This window comes from Ovis canadensis, chromosome 15 (genome assembly GCF_042477335.2).
Source record: "Ovis canadensis isolate MfBH-ARS-UI-01 breed Bighorn chromosome 15, ARS-UI_OviCan_v2, whole genome shotgun sequence".
Classification (NCBI taxonomy): domain Eukaryota; kingdom Metazoa; phylum Chordata; class Mammalia; order Artiodactyla; family Bovidae; genus Ovis; species Ovis canadensis.
Genome location: NC_091259.1, coordinates 89,271,309 through 89,290,538, shown reverse-complemented (window position 1 = coordinate 89,290,538; position 19,230 = coordinate 89,271,309). Strand labels below are relative to the sequence as shown.

The 19,230-nt window shown below is 40.9% G+C and overlaps 2 pseudogenes; both read left to right on the top strand.

Moving 5' to 3' along the window:
* Nucleotides 1-7,016: 7,016 nt before the first annotated feature.
* LOC138420471 (olfactory receptor 5B12-like) lies at nucleotides 7,017-7,969 on the top strand (annotated as a pseudogene).
* A 9,985-nt stretch (nucleotides 7,970-17,954) lies between these two features.
* On the top strand, nucleotides 17,955-18,896 carry LOC138420262 (olfactory receptor 5B12-like; annotated as a pseudogene).
* The last annotated feature ends 334 nt before the right edge of the window (nucleotides 18,897-19,230 follow it).

Genomic DNA, 19,230 nt, shown 5'->3' with positions numbered 1-19,230 from the left:
CAGATCATGAACTCCTTATTGCCAAATTCAGACTTAAATTGAAGAAAGTAGGGAAAACCACTAGACCACTCAGGTGTGACCTAAATCAAATCCCTTATGATTATACAGTGGAAGCGACAAATATTCAAGGGATTAGATTTGATACACAAAGTGCCTGAAGAACTATGGATGGAGATTCATGACATTGTACAGGGGGCAGTGATCAAGATCATCCCCAAGAAAAAAAATGCAATAAGGCAAAATGGTCATCTGAGGAGGCATTACAAAAAGCTGAGAAAAGAGGAGAAGCTATAGGCAAAGGAGAAAAGGGAAGATATATTCATCCGAATGCAGAGTTCCAAAGAATAGCAAAGAGAGATAAGAAAACCTTCCTCAGTAATCAATGCAAAGAAATAGAGGAAAATAATAGAATGCAAAATAGTAGTGATCTCTTCAAGAAAATTAAGAGATACCAAGGGAACATTTCATGCAAAGATGGGCTCAATCAAGTACAGAAATGGTGTGGACCTAACAGAAGCAGAAGATACTAAGAAGAGGTGGCAAGAATACACAAAAGAACTGTACAAAAAGGATCTTCATGATCAAGATAATCATGATGGTATGGTCCATCACCTAGAGCCAGACATCGTGGAATGCGAAGTCAAATGGGCCTTAGGAAGCATCACTATGAACAAAGCTAGTGGAGGTGATGAAATTCTAGTTGAGCTGTTTCAAATCCTGAAAGATGATGCTGCGAAAATGCTGCACTCAATATGCCAGCAAATCTGGAAAACTCAGCAGTGGCCACAGGACTGGAAAAGGTCAGTTTTAATCCCAAAGAAAGGCAATGCCAAACAATGCTCAAAGTGAAGTCGCTCACTCATGTCCGACTCTTTGTGACCCCATGGACTGTCACCTACCAGTCTCTTCCATCCATGCGATTTTGCTGGCAAGACTACTGGAGTGGGCTGTCATTTCCTTCTCCAGGGGATCTTCCCAACCCAGGGATTGAACCCAGGTCTCCTGCATTGCAGACAGGCGCTTTACCATCTGAGTCACCAAGGAAGCCTCAAGAATGCTCAAACTACCGCACAATTGAACTTATCTCACATTCTAGCAAAGTAATGCTCAACATTCTCCAAGCCAGGATTCAAGAGTACATGAACTATGAACTTCCAGATGTTCAAACTGGATTTAGAAAAGACAGAGGAACCAGAGATTAAATTGCCAACATCCATCAGATTATTGAAAAAGCAAGAGAGTTCCAGAAAAACATCTGCCTCTGCTTTATTGACTATTCCAAAGCCTTTGACTGTGTGGATCAAAACAGACTGTGGAAAATTCTTAAAAGATGGGAATACCAGACCACCTGACCTGTCTCCTGAGATATCTCTATGCAGGTCAAGAAGCAACAGTTAGAACTGGACATGGAACAACGGACTGGTTCCAAATTGGGGAAGGAGTACGTCAAGGCTGCATATTGTCACCCTGCTTATTTAACTTCTATGCAGAGTACATCATGAGAAATGCCAGACTGGATAAAACACAAGCTGGAATCAAGATTGCCAGAAGAAATATCAATAACCTCAGATATGCAGATGATACCACCATTATAGAAGAAAGTGAAGAAAAAGTAAAGAGTCTCCTGATGAAAGTGAAAGAGGAGAGTGAAAAAGTTGGCTTAAAACTCAACATTCAGAAAACTAAGATCATGGCATCTGGTTCCATTACTTCATGGCAAATAGATGGGGAAACAATGGAAACAGTGACAGACTTCATTTTCTTGGGCTCCAAAATCACTGCAGATAGTGATTGCAGCCATGAAATTTAAGATGCTTACTCCTTGGAAGGAAAGTTATGACCAACCTAGACAGCATATTAAAAAGCAGAGACATTACTTTGCCAACAGAGGTCCATCTTGTCAAGGCTCTGGTGTTTCCAGTGGTCATGTATATATCCATACCCATGTATGGATATGAGAGTTGGACCATAAATTATTATAGTTAAACTCGAGTTTATCCCTACCCCTCGTCTTTCTCCTTTGGTAACCATGAGTTTGTTTTCTATTTCTGTGAGTCTGTCTCTGCTTTGTAAGTAAGTCCATTTGTATAATTTCTTTTATATCCACATATAAGTGATGTCATAGGATATTTGTCTTTATCAAACTTACTTCACTTATTCTGATAATACCTAGGTCTACCCACATTGCTATATTCATCCTTTCAGTATTGAGTGAGGTGAGAAATTCATTAATTGTCCTGAGAAAAATTCTCCTGAGAAAAAATATTCCCCCCAAAATTGATTATGACCAGTCAATTAAAAGTAGATTGTTTTTATTGCTCACTCTCATATGAGCACCCTGTTCTTTTATAATTTTATACCCTTATTAGTGAGTTTGTTTAATTTTTGTCTTCTCCAATAAACTTAAGCACATGAGCCTAAGAACAAGTTTGCTTTACATGGAGATGTACATCCAGAGCCAGGAGTATGGCTAAACTCCTCTGAGAAAAATAAGTAGTTGAATAAACGAATAATGTTTATCAATGGTACAAATATTTCAGGTGAACTAAGGAATGCAATCGTTTCTATAATCCATTTGGGTTAGAGGCAACCCTCTGCTCCCATCCCCTCACGCTTATGTAACTTAATGCTAGCATTATCTAAGGGGATTAATGCAAGTTGCGGTAACGCACTCATGGTCTCCCGGAAACAAGCAGAACTGGGTTCCTATAGACACATTCGTCACTTGTTGCCCAGTACCGTGAGAAAGGGCCCTGTTCTTGGTCTCGTGGGGGCTTGGTCCCCTGGGAGCTCCACGGCTGTGAGACTCTTTCACTCTCCAGGTTCTCTCAGGACTCCACTGGGCCTTACGGAATAGGTAACAGGCCTTGTTTTATAGCTGGCCCCTTATATTGCAGGTGACAGGCCAAGGGCGGCGCCCCTGAGCCTCCATTCATTCTCCTGATTGCCAGTGTCCTTGACAGCTGTCGGCATCTGCTGCCTTCCATGGTCCTCTCTCAAAATGAGATTTCCTGGGAGCCTGCAGTAATGAGTAGGGCAGATAGCTGCAAATAACGAGGACTTTTGTTACGATTATGATGAGTGCCCCTTTTCAGGACAGTACGGGAGCCTCTCGGTCTTTCTGGAAGGATGTTGTCTGAGGGCTGCCTTTCTAATATCTCAATTATATAGATGAATATATAGTGACTTCAAGCAAGTACGTGACTTATCTGAGATGACTGATCAGCAGCTCTTACCGTACAATTCGTTTTAGCTGCTTCCCTGGCATTAATTTTTTTTCTCAATATCTCTCTGTTCTGGAGAACTTTTCCCTTTTGGTTAAACACTAAAGAACATCGCAGTAAAATGCTTTTTATCTTTTATGGGTTGAATTTCTGATTTGAAACTCACATGTGAAAGTGCTGCGTTTGCCTGTTCATTGTTCAGGGAGCCAGGTAAGCCTCGGGCCAAATCTAGGATCTGTATGAATTTTCAAGGGCAGCAGTGACCAGGAAAATACATCAAGACACCTGTTTCCCTCTCGATTTATTCACAACTGAATACTGAATGTTTAGAATGTCATTCTGTGTCTGTGATTTTTCAAAGGAGACTGTGTCACACACATCAAAGAAATTCTTGAGGAGGATATTCGTTTACTTTTGTAAAAAAGATAAAATGAACAAGAGGGTCTTGAGTAGTCCTTGCTTTGCTATACATGAGCTTCTAGAATTTGAGCAAGTTGTTAAAGCTGAATCGCTTTCTGTTTCCTCTTTTGGAGTATCAGAATACCAGCTACACTGGCTAGTTCTACAGTCTTTGAGAGTATCAGATTGTGTCTCAATTGAAAATTTGTTATCATCTGGAGAGCACATAACATCATTCATTAAAAAGAATAAGAACAGAGGGAAATAAATAAGGGGGACCCGGATTAAGAGGACGATTATAAAAGGAAAGGAAAGGTGTAAGCATCACACCGGGAGGAACAATTTACAGGAGAGAGAGGACCTGGACTCCGGTTATCATTTTTTAAATGCCTGTTTATTTTTATCTACTTGGCTGCGCCAGGTCTCGGTGGCGGCACGTAGGATCTTCCTCACAGTATGCGAACTGTTAGTTGCAGCATGCGGGATCTAGCTTCCTGGTCACGGTTCGAACCCGGGTCCCCTGCCTTGGGAGTATGGAGTCTTAGCTGTTGGCCTACCAAGGAAGTCCCTCAGTTAGCGCAGTTATCATCCTGAAACTTTGCTGGCATTGGGCATCTGGAATGATCAACTAGTGGATGTATTGGCTGGTGAAAGTGTTAGTTGCTGAGTCATGTCCAACTCTTTGAGACCCAATGGACTGTAGCCCACCAGGCTCCCCTGTCCATGGGATTCTCCAAGCGTGAATACTGGGCTGGGTTAACCAGAGTGTAAATGAGACCATCGTATGATCCCAGTGGCCTGAAGGACAAAAGTAAAGCTCTCTGCTTGGGAATAAAGAATAAGTTATCCCACAGTGGTGGTCATTTTGTCTATCTTTCTTGGTCTTCTATACTTCCTGATTAGGGAATAGGTTTCTTATTTCACTGTAGACCTTACAGTTAGCATACAACCTGATAGACTATAAGCAATTACTTAGCACTGGAAGAGAAATGAATGTTGGAAGGATTACTGAACAAATTCCAGCCCTTTATGGAGCCACTAATTGATGTTATGCAAATTTATGTTACTTTTAAATGTAGAAGTATTTTTTTCATTTTTTTCTTTTGGAGAGAAGGGAGAGGAATTCAACTGTAAACCTGTATGGATATAGTTCTTGTCACTCAGTTAGGATTTAGAAATATAGTGTATTAGCCAAGTTCCCACTAGCAAGTTGTATTGATTCCAAAGACCATGCTTTTTATTCCCCACATTGCTTATGAAGTATGGACTCAATAAATCAGTCATTCATGAGTACATTGATATAATGAGTAACTTTTTTGTGCCTGGGGCTGTCATAGAGAATTTGGATTATATGTACAATATTAGGGGGATATGCTTTGGTTCAAAATGATGTGTGTTCAAATACCAGCTCTGCAATTTACTAGTTTTAAGGACTTCAGTGTGTAACTCCTTGTGAGTAAGCTTCAGATTCCCGTATATTAAATGGAGATAATATCTCACATAGTGACGTGATAAATCAGTGGGGATACAGCACGCATGTGGTGCCCTGAAAATAGAGTGTTCAGTAGTTTCTAACTATTGTAGTTTAATTCATTACTTAGGTCTACTTATGCAGTATTGATCTATATAGGATCAGTTCAGTTCAGTTCAGTTCAGTCGCTCAGTCGTGTCCGACTTTGTGACCCCATGAAGTGCAGCATGCCAGGCCTCCCTGGCCATCACCGACTCCTGGAGTTCACTCAAACTCACATCCATTGAGTCGGTGATGCCATCCAGCCATCTCTTCCTCTGTCGTCCCCTTCTCCTCCTGACCCCAATCCCTCCCAGCATCAGTCTTTTCCAATGAGTCAACTCTTCTCACGAGGTGGCCAAAGTACTGGAGTTTCAGCTTCAGCTTCATTCTTTCCAAAAAACACCCAGGACTGATCTCCTCTAGAATGGACTGGTTGGATCTCCTTGCAGTCCAAGGGACTCTCAAGAGTCTTCTCCAACACCACAGTTCAAAAGCATCAATACTTTGGCGCTCAGCTTTCTTCACAGTCCAACTCTCACATCCTCACATGACTACTGGAAAAACCATAGCTTTGACTAGAGGGACCTTTGTTGGCAAAGTAATATCTCTGCTTTTTAATATGCTATCTAGGTTGGCCATAACTTTTCTCCCAAGGAGTAAGCGTCTTTTAATTTCATGGCTGCAGTCACCATCTGCAGTGATTTTGGAGCCCCAAAAAATAGTCTGACACTGTTTCCACTGTTTCCCCATCTATTTCCCATGAAGTGATGGGACCAGATGCCACGATCTTCGTTTTCTGAATGTTGAGCTTTAAGCCAACTTTTTCACTCTCCTCTTTCACTTTCATCAAGAGTCTTTTTAGTTCCTATTCACTTTCTGCCATAAGGGTGGTGTCATCGGCTTATCTGAGGTTATTGATATTTCTCCTGGCAATCTTGATTCCAGCTTGTGCTTCTTCCAGCCCAGCGTTTCTCATGATGTACTCTGCATATAAGGGATAGGAAGCTTAAATTAAGGTAAATAAATTATTATGAGTAACAAAACGATCAACGGCACTTCACAGGCTATAACCGGAAAGCACTGTCTATCGAGGGTGCACGAGTGCTCCGTTGCTCAGTCATGTCCAGCTCCTTGCAAGCCCATGGACTGCAGCACGTTAAGCCTCTCTGTCCTTCACTGTCTCCTGGAGTCTGCTCGAACTCATGTCTGTTGAGATGATGATACCATCCAATCATCTCATCCTCCATTTCCCCTTCTCCTGCCCTCAATCTTTCCCAGCATCAGGGTCTTTTCCAATGAATTGGCTCTTTTTTTTCCCTTTCTCTTTTTCAGCCACGCTGCTGCTGCTAAGTCACTTCAGTCGTGTCCGACTCTGTGCGACCCCATAGATGGCAGCCCACCAGGCTCCCCCATCCCTGGGATTCTCCAGGCAAAATCACTGGAGTGGGTTGCCATTTCCTTTTCTTTTTCAGCCACGCTGCACTGAATGTGAAATATTAGTTCCCTGACTAAGGATTGAACTTGTCTTCACCAGCATTGAAAGCATGGAGTCTTAACCACTGACCTGCCAGGGAAGTCCTATGACAAATCTTGCGTTTGACAGATTTTTCTGATGATTTTGCATGTCTCTTTCCATCTCTGAACTTCAGTTTCAATCATTTATGAGGATAGAAGATTGGGTTATATAGTATCTTCAAAATTCTTAAAAGTAGAGCATTCCATATTTCTATGAATATTTTAAAATTACCTTGTGTTGTTATGTGTAAGTTAATAGAGAAAATTCTGATATAAGGCCATCTTGGGCATCATGATAGTTCTAAGTTCAGGTACTAACCAGCCTTTCTTTTTTCATTGCTATAGGCCATTCACATACTGCACAAATGATCCCCACGGAGAACAGCACAGGCGTGACTGAGTTCGCTCTTGTCGGGATAACTGATGACCCACAGCTGCAGATCCCGCTCTTTCTGGTGTTCGCGCTCATCTACCTCCTCACTCTGGTTGGGAACCTGGGTGTGATCATGCTGATCCTGCTGGACTCTCGTCTCCACACTCCCATGTACGTCTTCCTCAGCCACCTCTCCCTGATGGACTTTGGTTACTCCACAGCTGTCACTCCCAAAGTGATGGCTGGCTTCCTCATGGGAGACAAGGTCATTTCCTACAATGCTTGTGTTGCTCAGTTATATTTTTTTGCTGTCTTTCTGATTGTAGAAACTTTTCTCTTGGCCTCAATGGCCTATGACCGTCATGCCGCAGTGTGTAAGCCACTCCATTACAGCAACATCATGACACCAAGGATGTGTGCCTGGATGGTCGTAGGATGCTATGTCTTTGGTTTTCTGGAGGCCTCTGTTCACACTTGGAAGCATTCAGTCTCCCTTTCTGCAGATCCAATGTGGTTGATCACTTTTCCTGTGATGCCACTCCTGTCCTGGCTCTCTCATGCTCAGACAGCAACAGAAGTGAGATGGTGTTTTTTATTCTGGCAGGCTTCAATATCATCTTTACTATTATGGTCATCCTGGTCTCCTACCTGTTTATCTTTGTCACCATTCTGAGGATGCGCTCATCTGAAGGACATCAAAAGGCCTTTTCCACCTGTGCTTCCCACCTCACTTCCATCTCCATCTTCTATGGGGCAGGCGCCTTCATGTACCTACAGCCCGGCTCCCACCATTCCAGGAGCACAGACAAAATGGCATCTGTGTTCTACGCCATAGTCATTCCCATGGTGAATCCGCTGATCTATAGCCTGAGGAACAAAGAGGTCAAGAGAGCCTTAAAAAAGGCTGTGGGGAAAGCAAAGTCTTCTCTAAGATACATATTTTAATTATATAGAAACAAATAGATGGTTTGATATAGTTCAATCAAGCTAAGGAAAGTATTGACTTGCTAGGCCAACTATTATGTAAAATTTTTACATACCTTCTCAAAGTTATTTTTAAATCTGTGAAATAAATGTGTGGACAAAGTGAGATCTCATGAAAAATAACTTTGGAAGAGTCAACTATGAACCTATGATTTGTGTTTTTAAGATTTATCTTGAATTGCATTTTATTGTATATTTGTTCCCAGGATCATCCACATTCGTATGCACATTTATGCTCACAGGCCTGTTTAAGCACATGCCCCCATGCCTTCTTCATGCAAATCACATGCAATCATACCACTCATGGGTGGACAGAAAAATGAGTTCAAGAGACAAACCAGACTTGCCTAGTTTCATAGCATAATTTGAAAAATGCTTTTGGTGTCTGATGCATTAACACATTCTTAAATGTAAACCTATATATTTTTAAATAGAAGTTATCGTTTGCTATGTGATATTAATTTTATTTTTAAATACTTTTTACTTGAAAATAAACTCATTTCATTTTAATATTTGTACCAAACATCCTCATTCTAGGTTTATTCCTGAGTGCTTTTGTTTTATTCTTCTTTCAATGATAATAAGCATCATTGCATGGGCATCTTTTTAAAACAATCTTATTTCTTCGTGGCCGTTGGGTCTTCACTGCCTTGTGCTGGCTCCCTGCAGTTGTGGTGAGTGGGGCTACTCTCCGAGCCCGGGCAGGCTTCCCATTGTGGTGGCTTCTCTTGTTTTGAAGCAGACTCTAGGAATGCGCTTCAGCAGCTGCAGCTGTAGGACTCCAGGATACAGGCTCAGTAGCTGTGACTCATGGGCTTATTTGCTCCCGGGCATGTGAGGTCTTCCCAGACCAAGGATGGAACCTGTGTCCCCCACACTGGCAGGTGGACATTAACCACTGGACTGCCAGGGAGGCCACAATATGGGCATCTCTACTTAGCTCCGTGTTCATCTCTATTGGCTCATTACCCAGAGTAACGTCTTCATGTGATGACTTTAATGAAAAAAGAATAGCAGCATATAAGACAAGGGAAACTAAAGAAAACATATTTTAATTCACTGAAATTAAAAAAAAAACAAACACCAGCATTTAGTTTTACAGTGAGCCTTGACTCTGTCTTCAGATGCTCAGCCCAGGATGATTTTATGCTCCTTCCTTCCTATATAGAGTCAGGTCTTCAACTGATAGATCTCGGTTCAGGCTCAAATTAGAGGTTAAACTGACTGACACTTAGCACACTCTAAGAATAAAGTAGCATGACTTTTAAATCTGGGTATATTAGAACACTAAGACTAATTCAGAGATCTGATAACTATAAAGATACCTTTTTCAAAGAAAACAGTATCAAATTAATTGAGTCTAAAACAGATTTTTTTGAATTATCAATTCACTATAAACTGGTTTATGTGAATATTTATTTCCAGGTCAAATGATTTAGAACACATGTATAATAGAAAACGTATGAAAATGTATGTTTATTTCAAACCATGGACTTCTATACGAGAAGCGTGTAGTACATCGTTTTTTCATGTGATGTCTGAAATCTAGCATCGAGGGCTCCTGTGGTTTGACTTGAAAGGCCAGCACGTCCTGTTATGGAGTGACATAGATAATTAAGTACGTATCCCTCAGAACCAAGTGAAAAATGTAGCAACAGATTATCTCTCCTGATAGGGAGGGGATATTTCTTTTTTTGAGAAAAGGAACTGACTTCATTTTCTATTAGATTTCTTTGTAAAATGCAAAAACCTCCTTGGAGATATTAAGTGTGAAGAATCACTTTTGCTACATAATTTGCAGTTCCCAGTGGGAAAACCAAAGCGTCGAGCCCTGTGTTAAAGATGTGTGATAATTTTAAGTTGGCAAAAGCAGAGTGTTAAACCCACAGCAGAACGTCTATGCACAAGGTCTGAGTGACACACAGGATTTACGCTCGTGAAGCCAGCCCTGGAGAGTCCTCCTCATCTTAGATAAAATCTTTTAAAAATTCCCAAACCGTTAATGTTTAAAATTAAGTTATTCTCCACGTTTTAAGTCATCATGAAATTGCAAAGTAAAGCAACAATGGAAGAATACTGCACATCTTTTAGAATGGCCAATGTCCAGAACACAGAAGCAGCAAGTGCTACTAAGGTTGCGGAGCAACAGAACTCTCATTCATTGCCAGTAGCAAAGCAGACTAGTGCAGCCTCTTTGGTAGACAGTTTGTCAGTTTCTTACAGAAAGAAACACACTCTTACTATATCATCTAGCACATGTTCTACTTGGTATTTACCCAGAGAAACTGAAAACTTACACCCAGGCAAAAGCTAGTTCAAGGATATTTATAGCATCTTCATTCATTACTGCCAAAATTTGGATGCATATAATATATCCTTCAATAAATGAGTGGACTAATAAGCTGTGTAATCCAAACGATAGAATGCTATTCAATGTTAGAAAGAAATGACCTATCAAGTCATGAAAAGACATGAAGGAGACAAATTCATATTTCTAAATGAATGATACCAGTCTGAAAAGACTATCAACTATGTGATTTTGTTATATGACATCCTGGAAAAAGTAAAGCATTGGAGATGGTAAAACAGATAAGTGCTTCTTAGGAGTTAGGGTTTGGAAAGGATAAGTAGATGAAATACAAAGGATTTTAGTGCAGTAAGATTATTCAGTATAATATAATAGTGATGGATAATATCATTATCTAGTCAAAGCTATGGTTTTTCCAGCAGTCATGTATGGATGTGAGAGTTGGACTATAAAGAAATTGAGTGCAGGAGAACTGATGCTTTTGAACTGTGGTGTTGGAGAAGACTCTTGAGAGTCCCTTGAACTGCAAGAAGATCCAATCAGTCAACCCTAATGGAAATCAGTCCTGAATATTCTTTGGAAGGACTGATGCTGAACCTGAAACTCCAATATTTGGCCACCTGATGTGAAGAACTGACTCATTAGAAAAGACCCTGATGCTGGAAAAGATTGAAGGCGGGATGAGAAGGGGATGACAGAGGATGAGACGGTTGGATGGCATCACTGACTCACTGGATATGAGCTTTAGCAAATTCAGGGAGATGGTGAAGCCCTGGGAAGCCTGGCATGCTGGGCAGTTCATGGGGTCACAAAGAGTTGGACATGACTGAGCGTCTGAACAACAAAAAGTCGTCAGTCCCGGTGGTTATTGCTTTATGCAGGACAAGATGTGAGCTGTCTTTTCTAGTTGTCCTTACTGATTCCATGGTCTATACCCGTCTTTCTTCCTGATAATCTCAGTGTTGGGGATGAGCATTTTTGTTTGCGTGGATTTGTTTAAAGATTTTTTTTTTTTCTGGAAAGAATGCTAAATTGCCAAAGAAATCTTGCTTCCTATCCTATAGTTACTTGGCTTCTTTAGATTCTGCCAACTTCTTTGACAACTTGAAGCCTTACCATAGCTCTTCACTTTTTTTAAAGTAGTCTTTCTCATGTTACATCTATTCATCCCTTCTGTATTGACGGAAGTATTAATTCTCCTGAGAAAAGCATTCTGACCAATCAATTCGAAGTACAGTTTTACTATTCACTCTCATATGGACATTTTGTTCTGTTCGTAATTGTGTCCTTATTTGTGTGTCTGTTTCACGTTTGTCTTCTCCAGTAAACTTAAGCACATGAGATTAAGAACCGTGTTTGTTTTGTGTTGAGTATGAACAGCCAGGACCAAGACTGACTAAACTCATTTGGGACCAATAAACAGTTGAATGAATAAATAATCCTTATCAGTGATACAAATATTCGAGCGACTTAAGGGATGCAATAATTTTTATGATCTATTTGGCTTAATGATATATTTCTATCCCTGTTACCCATGTTTAAGTCAATATGGGTTCCTAGAGGTAATGATGTAACTTGATTTTAGCATTATCAAAGCGAATTAGGACAAATTTTATTAACATACTCATGGTCTCATGGGTTTCTGGAGGTAAAGATGTAACTCAATTTTAGCATGATCAAAGAGATAATGAAGTTATATTGATATACCCCCTATCAATGGTCTCTGTCAATAAGCGCAGCTGGATCCCTATAGACATTGAGTACTTATTCTCCAATAGTGAGGTGAGGGCTTGTCGTTGCTCTCACGGGGGCTTTCCCCCTGAGAGTTCCATGGGTGCATAACTCTCTCTCTCTCTCTTCAAGTTCTCATTCAACTCCATTAGACCTTATATTATAGGTAACAGACCAAGTGCCGGAGTCCCTTGTGCATCCGACTCACTGGGACTGTCTACAGCTGTCTAATACCTGTAACGGCCTTTCTCCAAACTGAGATATGCTGAGAGCCTGCAGTAATGACCCGGGCAAATACCTGCAAATAATGGCTTTGATTACGATTATAGTGCTGGCCCCCTTTCAGGACACTCCGGGAATTCTACTTTCTCAGGACAGCTGTAGTCTCTCATGGATGCTGCTGTGGGGGGCTACATTTCTAGTATCTCCATTTTATGATTGTATAGAATCTCAAAGCAATTAAGTGACTTATCTGAGAAGAGAGATCAGCAGGTGTTACCACATAATTCATATTACCTGTTTCTTATGGAATCACATATTTTTTCTCAATATCACCTTGACCCAGAGGACTTTTCCCCTTTTGATCAAAGATTAAGAAGAACATGTCAGTAGAAGGTCTCCTTTCTTCTGTGGACTGAATTTATGATTTGAGACTCACATGTGAATGTCCTGCACTTGCCTGTCGCATTTTTCAGGGAGCAGGTAAGCCTCTGCTTAGTGTGCAGTCTGTATAAATTTGCAGGGTCAGAGTTTTCTAGGAAGATACATCAATGCACCTGTCTCCCTTTGATTTACGCTTAAGTCAATATTGAACTTTTTGAAAATGTTATTATGTGCCTGTCACTTTTAACAAGATAACATGGTACATGCATCATGGACTTTTTAAGGAGAACATTTATCTAATAAATATTAGGTATTTATTTAGGAGAGTATTTATCTAATAAAACAGTGAAAGCAAGAGGGTCCTGGGTTCCTGCTCTGCCATGTAGGACTTTGTATCACTGGGACAAGTTGTCAGACTCTCTCAATTTCAGTTTTCCCTTTTAGAATGTAGAAATATTACTATTTCATCTAATCCCAAGGTATTCCAGGTGGCTCAGTGGTTACAAACAAACAAACCACAAAACAAAACACCTGCAGTGCAGGAGAGATGGGCTTGATCCCTGGCTCAGGAAGATCCCCTGGAGAAGGGAACGGCAACCCACCCAGTATTCTAGCCTGGAAAATCCATGGACAGAGGAGCCTCGCAGGCTACAGTCCATTGGGTCTCAAAGAGTCAGACACGACCGAGTGACTAAACCACAACAATGTGGGATATAGTTATTCTTTATTCCCATGCAGAGAGCATTACTTTTGTCCCTAATTTTGTTTGCTGTTCAGTCATTAAGTCGTACATTTGTCCCTGATAATTAATCACTACTCTGGGTGCCTAAGGCCAGTAAAGTTTCAGAGCGATAGCTGGAGTCCAGGTTTCTTTGTTCCCATAAACTGTTCTTTCTAGTGTGATATTTATGCCTCTTCTTTCAGTGTACTTTTATAATTGCTTTATAAGCACGAATCCTCCTCATTCCCCTCTCTCTATTCCTTCTCTTTTTTAATGTTGTCATGTTTTCTCCAGATTATAATGGATTTTCAAATTGAGATCAAATTTCCTACTCTTAGAAGCTCACAGGAAGCTTAAATTAAGATAAAACAAATTATTATGAGTAACAACTGAGTTATGAGTCATTAATGGTGCTCCATAGGTTATAACAGGAAGGCGGCATCTAGAGAGGAGAAGTTGCTTAAGACTTTGTGTAAGTTTTAAAACTCGTGTTATTCTTTGAAGAATAAATTTGAATTTTATCAAGGACATAGAGCATCTTGTTAGGAAGACTGCACTTTATAAGTATCTCCTGGGTACCAGTTATTTTAAGTGGCACAATCTATGAAAAACTTCAAAGAAATAAGGTAAAAAAGTCCATCAATAATTTGAAGACTTTTTATAAATCTTATTCTCACCATTAGATTAATTTTTTTGCAACAATGTACCTGAAACTAGCTTTTTTTCCCCCTTGTAGGAAAATGCTGGATTAAGAATCACTTCTCCACTTTGTTGAGAAGAAAGTGGGTTACAAAATAAAATAAAATGAGTTTCAGTATATCTCCTCCCCAGATTTAGGGACATCTAATAAGAGCATTGATTGGAGAAGGCAATGACACCCCACTCCAGTACTCTTGCCTGGAAAATCCCATGGACGGAGGAGCCTGGTAGGCTTCGGTCCACGGGGTCACTAAGAGTCGGACACGACTGAGCGACTTCACTTTCACTTTTCACTTGGCAACCCACTCCAGTGTTCTTGCCTGGAGAATCCCAGGGGCGAGGGAGCCTGGTGGGCTGACATCTATGGGGTCACAGAGAGTTGGACAGGACTGAAGTGACTTAGCAGCAATAAGAGTATTGATTAAGGTAAGTAACAACCAAGCAGATGTCTTCTCTGGATAATAAGTCCTCCCAGTCTCCCTACACTGAAAGGTTGTTGTTGAGATGTGAAAGATGCCGGAATTCTTGGCCTCTGGAGGAGACAATGGCACCCCACTCCTGTACTCTTGGCTGGAAAATCCCATGGACGGAGGAGCCTGGTAGGCTCCTAAGGGTCGGACACGACTGAGCGACTTCCCTTTCACTTTTCACTTTCCTGCACTGGAGAAGGAAATGGCAACCCATTTCAGTGTTCTTGCCTGGAGAATCCCGGGGACGGGGGAGCTTGGTGGGCTTCCGTCTATGGGGTCGCACAGAGTTGGACACGACTGAATGACTCAGCAGCAGCAGGAGGAGACAAATGCAATCTAGGCCCAGTGACGAGGTTTGATCACTCAGAGCTTTCGTGTAATAACGTTTTATTAAAGTATAAAAGGGATCGAGAAAGTTTCTGACATAGACATCAGAAGGGGGCAGAAAGAGTGCCCCCGCTAGTCTCTAGTCAGATGTTTTACGTCTGTTAGAAAGCTATTCACCAGATAAGACAGACACCTCAAGGCTGACAGAGATGCCCCAGGCTCCTCTCCCACAATATGCATCTTTGAGATAGGCTGGCATGAGGTCATCCCCCACCATAAAATACGAAGACTGGCTTGTTGAGCTATTATCAGCCCAAGGTTTGAGAAAAGAAAAAAAGGTAGTTTTAGGTGGAACCATTTTGAAGAAAGGCAGATTCCAAAGCAAATACAGAGTTTCATTAACATAGCTTAAGAAAACAAATTTCCATAAAAAAATGAGCATTGGTTAGCCCAAGGTTTGAGAAAAACTAAGTTAAGGAGGAAACAGGTGTCGTCATGGCAACACAATTTTAAGAGGAAAAAAAAACCTGACACATAGTTTGTTTCCTCCTGCCACTTAAGGGAGAGATAAAAAAATGTCTGACGCTTGCAGCCTATTTCCTCCGTTTGGAGACCCCTGGCCTTCCCGCCTGTTACCCTCTCACCACCAGTAACAGGAGTGCGGGGGTGGGTGGGGAGCGGCAGGCTTCTGTCAAGACCTCCACCCTCCCTTCCCACCCCACAACCTCATAGCCTGGTTTTTGCCTCTACACTGAGACTTCAGGACTAATCTCATGATTCTGTTTATGGCTGTGTCACTCACCACAAAGCTGAGGAATCTCAGGAAAGCCCTCAACCCCTGTTAAATACTGTCCACAACTCTTCATATCTCTCTTCTTAAGCCCAGCAGCCCCTCCTGCCCAACTTCTTAAATCATTCTACTGTTCCTTCTGGAATCTACAGTCAGTCATCAGCATAACCTAATATATAGTAACTTTGCCTCCTTCTCCTAATATAACCTTAACTTTGCATTAACTACTTGTCCAGCAGAAATCTGTGTTCTGAGACAAGGCTTCCCTGGCAGTAATCTCAGTGGTGAAAATTTTCTTACCCACTTTCCTCTTAATGCTGTATTGTTCCATGATTTTGACTTTGTAATATTTTCATACTTTGATTTTTTTCCTCCAAGCTCTTTCCTTAAGTGATCTTACTCAGTTTTGTGGATTCAATATGATATGAGAGGGTTAAATCAATACCAAATTGACAACATAGCTGGAATTAAAATCTGATGCCACTAGCTCAATTATTTATGCAGCCCTTCTAAGTTAGATGGCCAGAAGGAATCTGAAATTCACAACGCCTAACCTGCAATCATCTTTCATGTTCTTTCTCAAACATCTGCTTCTTCTACACCATTCCCTATAGGACTATACCAAAAAATGGAATCATTATTGTTCTTTCTCTGATACCTATGTTCAATGTATCAGGAAATCCAGCAAGCTCTACTTTTGAAATGCACTCAGAATTGGATAATTTCTCACTGAGAGCCTGCTCCAAGCCATCATTAACTGTTGTGTAGATTAATAAGATGAATACAAAGAATAATGAAATGGGTGAAAGCATAGTAACCCAGATTTCATTCTCACATGGAATCTTTCCTTGTGGCACCTACATTTTGTGTCCCTAGATACATTTTGTCACTATCTTTGAACAGTAAGAATATTTACATTGATTGAATCCTGAAAAGTGCCAGGTGATATTGTAATATCCACTTGACACTTCAAGAAATTGAGGCTCATACACTCTAGTTAATACCCAAGATGACTCAGAAAATAATCAAATCTTACTTGGCATAGCTGGACTGTGCACAACTTGAATAAAAGAGGACTATTGTTTGAAAAATTGATGGAAAGTATGGACAGAATGTGAGACTGAAAGGATTGGGGGAAAGAAGCAAATGAATGTGTGGGCATACAGAATGCTCAATTTCACAGTTATCTGGAATTCTTCAATTGCAACATATGCTCAGCGTTGCAATCAATACATAGACCATTAACTCTGTGTTAGTCATAATGTGTGAAAGCCTACAATGCCAGTTTGCATTATCAACTGATATTGAGTAACACCCAAAGTCAGTTATCTAGTACAAGGTGGAGCTAGAATTTGCATCCAAGTATCCCTAACCTGGAGTCACACTTTAAACAATTACTCTCTGATGTCTGAATTTCTATAGTATCCCACTGTCTGGGAATTACACATTCTATGTATCCTATTATCCTCTGAGAGTACTGAAACCTAGAAAATGATATATTTAAATTTGTGTTGCTAGAATATAATGTTGTTCTTGATAGAATGGTCTTCCCTGTAGCTGAAAGGGTAAAGAATCTGCCTGCTACACAGGAGACCTGGATTCGACCCCTGGGTTAGGAAGATCCTCTGGAGAAGGGAATGGCGATTCACTCCAGCATTCTTGCCTGAAGAATCCTGTGGACAGAGGAGCTTGGCAGGCTACAGTCCACGGGATAGGAAAGAGTCGAACATGACTGAGCAACGAACACTAACCTTGATACAATAGTGCTGATTGCAATGAAATGAATTAAATTATAGTAACCTATTTTATTGCATGTATTTCTTTGTTTTTGAAAATATGAATTAGGAGGCTAAAAAAAATCTCATTTTAACATTTATTTTTATTTTTTGGCCACACTGAACGGCATGTTGTATCTTAGTTCTCCGACCAGGGATCAAACCTGTGCCCTTGCTTTGGGAGCATGGAGTCTTAACCACTGCATCTCCAGTTAAGTCCGCCAACAAATCTCATTCTAAGAGATCTCTGCAATCATCTTGTAGATGCCTGTTTACAATTCTGAACTTAAGATTCAATCATTCATGAAGATAGATGATTGGGTTATATAATGTTCAAAATTCTTTAAGCTAGAAGATTCTGTGTTTCTACCATTATTTAAAAATTAGCTTTTGTTGTTATGTCCATGTTAAATTGAGCAAATTCTGATATAAGATATACTTTGGACGTAATTATGTTTCTAAGCACAGTTACAACCCAGATCTTCTTTTCTCACTGATATAGTGCATTTTCATACTGCATAAATAACCCCCACAGAGAACAGCACAGTCGTGACTGAGTTCGCTCTTGCCGGGATAACTGGTGACCCACAGCTGCAGATCCCGCTCTTTCTGGTGTTTGCGCTCATCCACCTTCTCACTCTGGTTGGGAACCTGGGGGTGATCACGCTGATCCTGCTGGACTCTCGTCTCCACACTCCCATGTACGTCTTCCTCAGCCACCTCTCCCTGATGGACTTTGGTTACTCCACAGCCGTCACTCCCAAAGTGATGGCTGGCTTCCTCGTGGGAGACAAGGCCATTTCCTACAATGCTTGCGCCACTCAGCTTTTCTTCTTTGCAGTCTTTCTTGCTGTGGAAACTTTTCTCTTGGCCTCAATGGCCTATGACCGTCACACAGCAGTGTGCAAGCCACTCCATTACAGCAACATCATGACAGCAAGGGTGTGTGCCTGGATGGTCGTGGCGTCCTACGGCCTTGGTTTTCTAGTGGCCTCTGTGCACACTTGGAATGCGTTCAGTCTCTCTTTCTGCAGATCCAATGTGATTGGTCACTTTTCCTGTGATGCCACTCCTGTCCTGGCTCTCTCATGCTCAGACAGCAGCAGAAGCGAGATGGTGGTTTTTGTTTTGGTGAGCTTCAATATCGCCTTTACTCTCCTGATCATCTTGATCTCCTACCTGTTTATCTTTGTCACCATTCTGAGGATGCACTCATCTGAAGGACATCGGAAGGCCTATTCCACCTGTGCTTCCCACCTCACTTCCATCTCCATCTTCTATGGGGCAGGCGCCTTCATGTACCTATAGCCCGGCTCCCGCCATTCCAGGAGCACAGACAAAATAGCATCTGTGTTCTACGCCATGGTGAATCCGCTGATCTATAGCCTGAGGAACAAAGAGGTCAAGAGAGCCTTAAAAAAGGCTGTGGGGAAAGCAACATCTTCTCTAAGATTCATGTCTTAATTATATAGAAACAACAGTAGTGTGGTTTCATATACTTGCTAGGGAAAATACTGACTTGCTAGGTCAATAATCATCTAAATTTTGTACATCCTTTCTCAAGATCTTTTTGAGTCTAGGAAGCAAGCATGTGGACAAAATGAGTTCTCATGAATAATAACTTTAGGAGAATCAACCGTGAACCTATAATTTATATTTCAAAATTTCTTTTTAATTAATTTTTACTGCATATTTGTTTCTATAATCACCCACATTCATATGTATATTTATGCTTATATGCATATTTAAGTACATGCCTACATGCATCTTATCAATGTAAACCACATGCAACTCACAT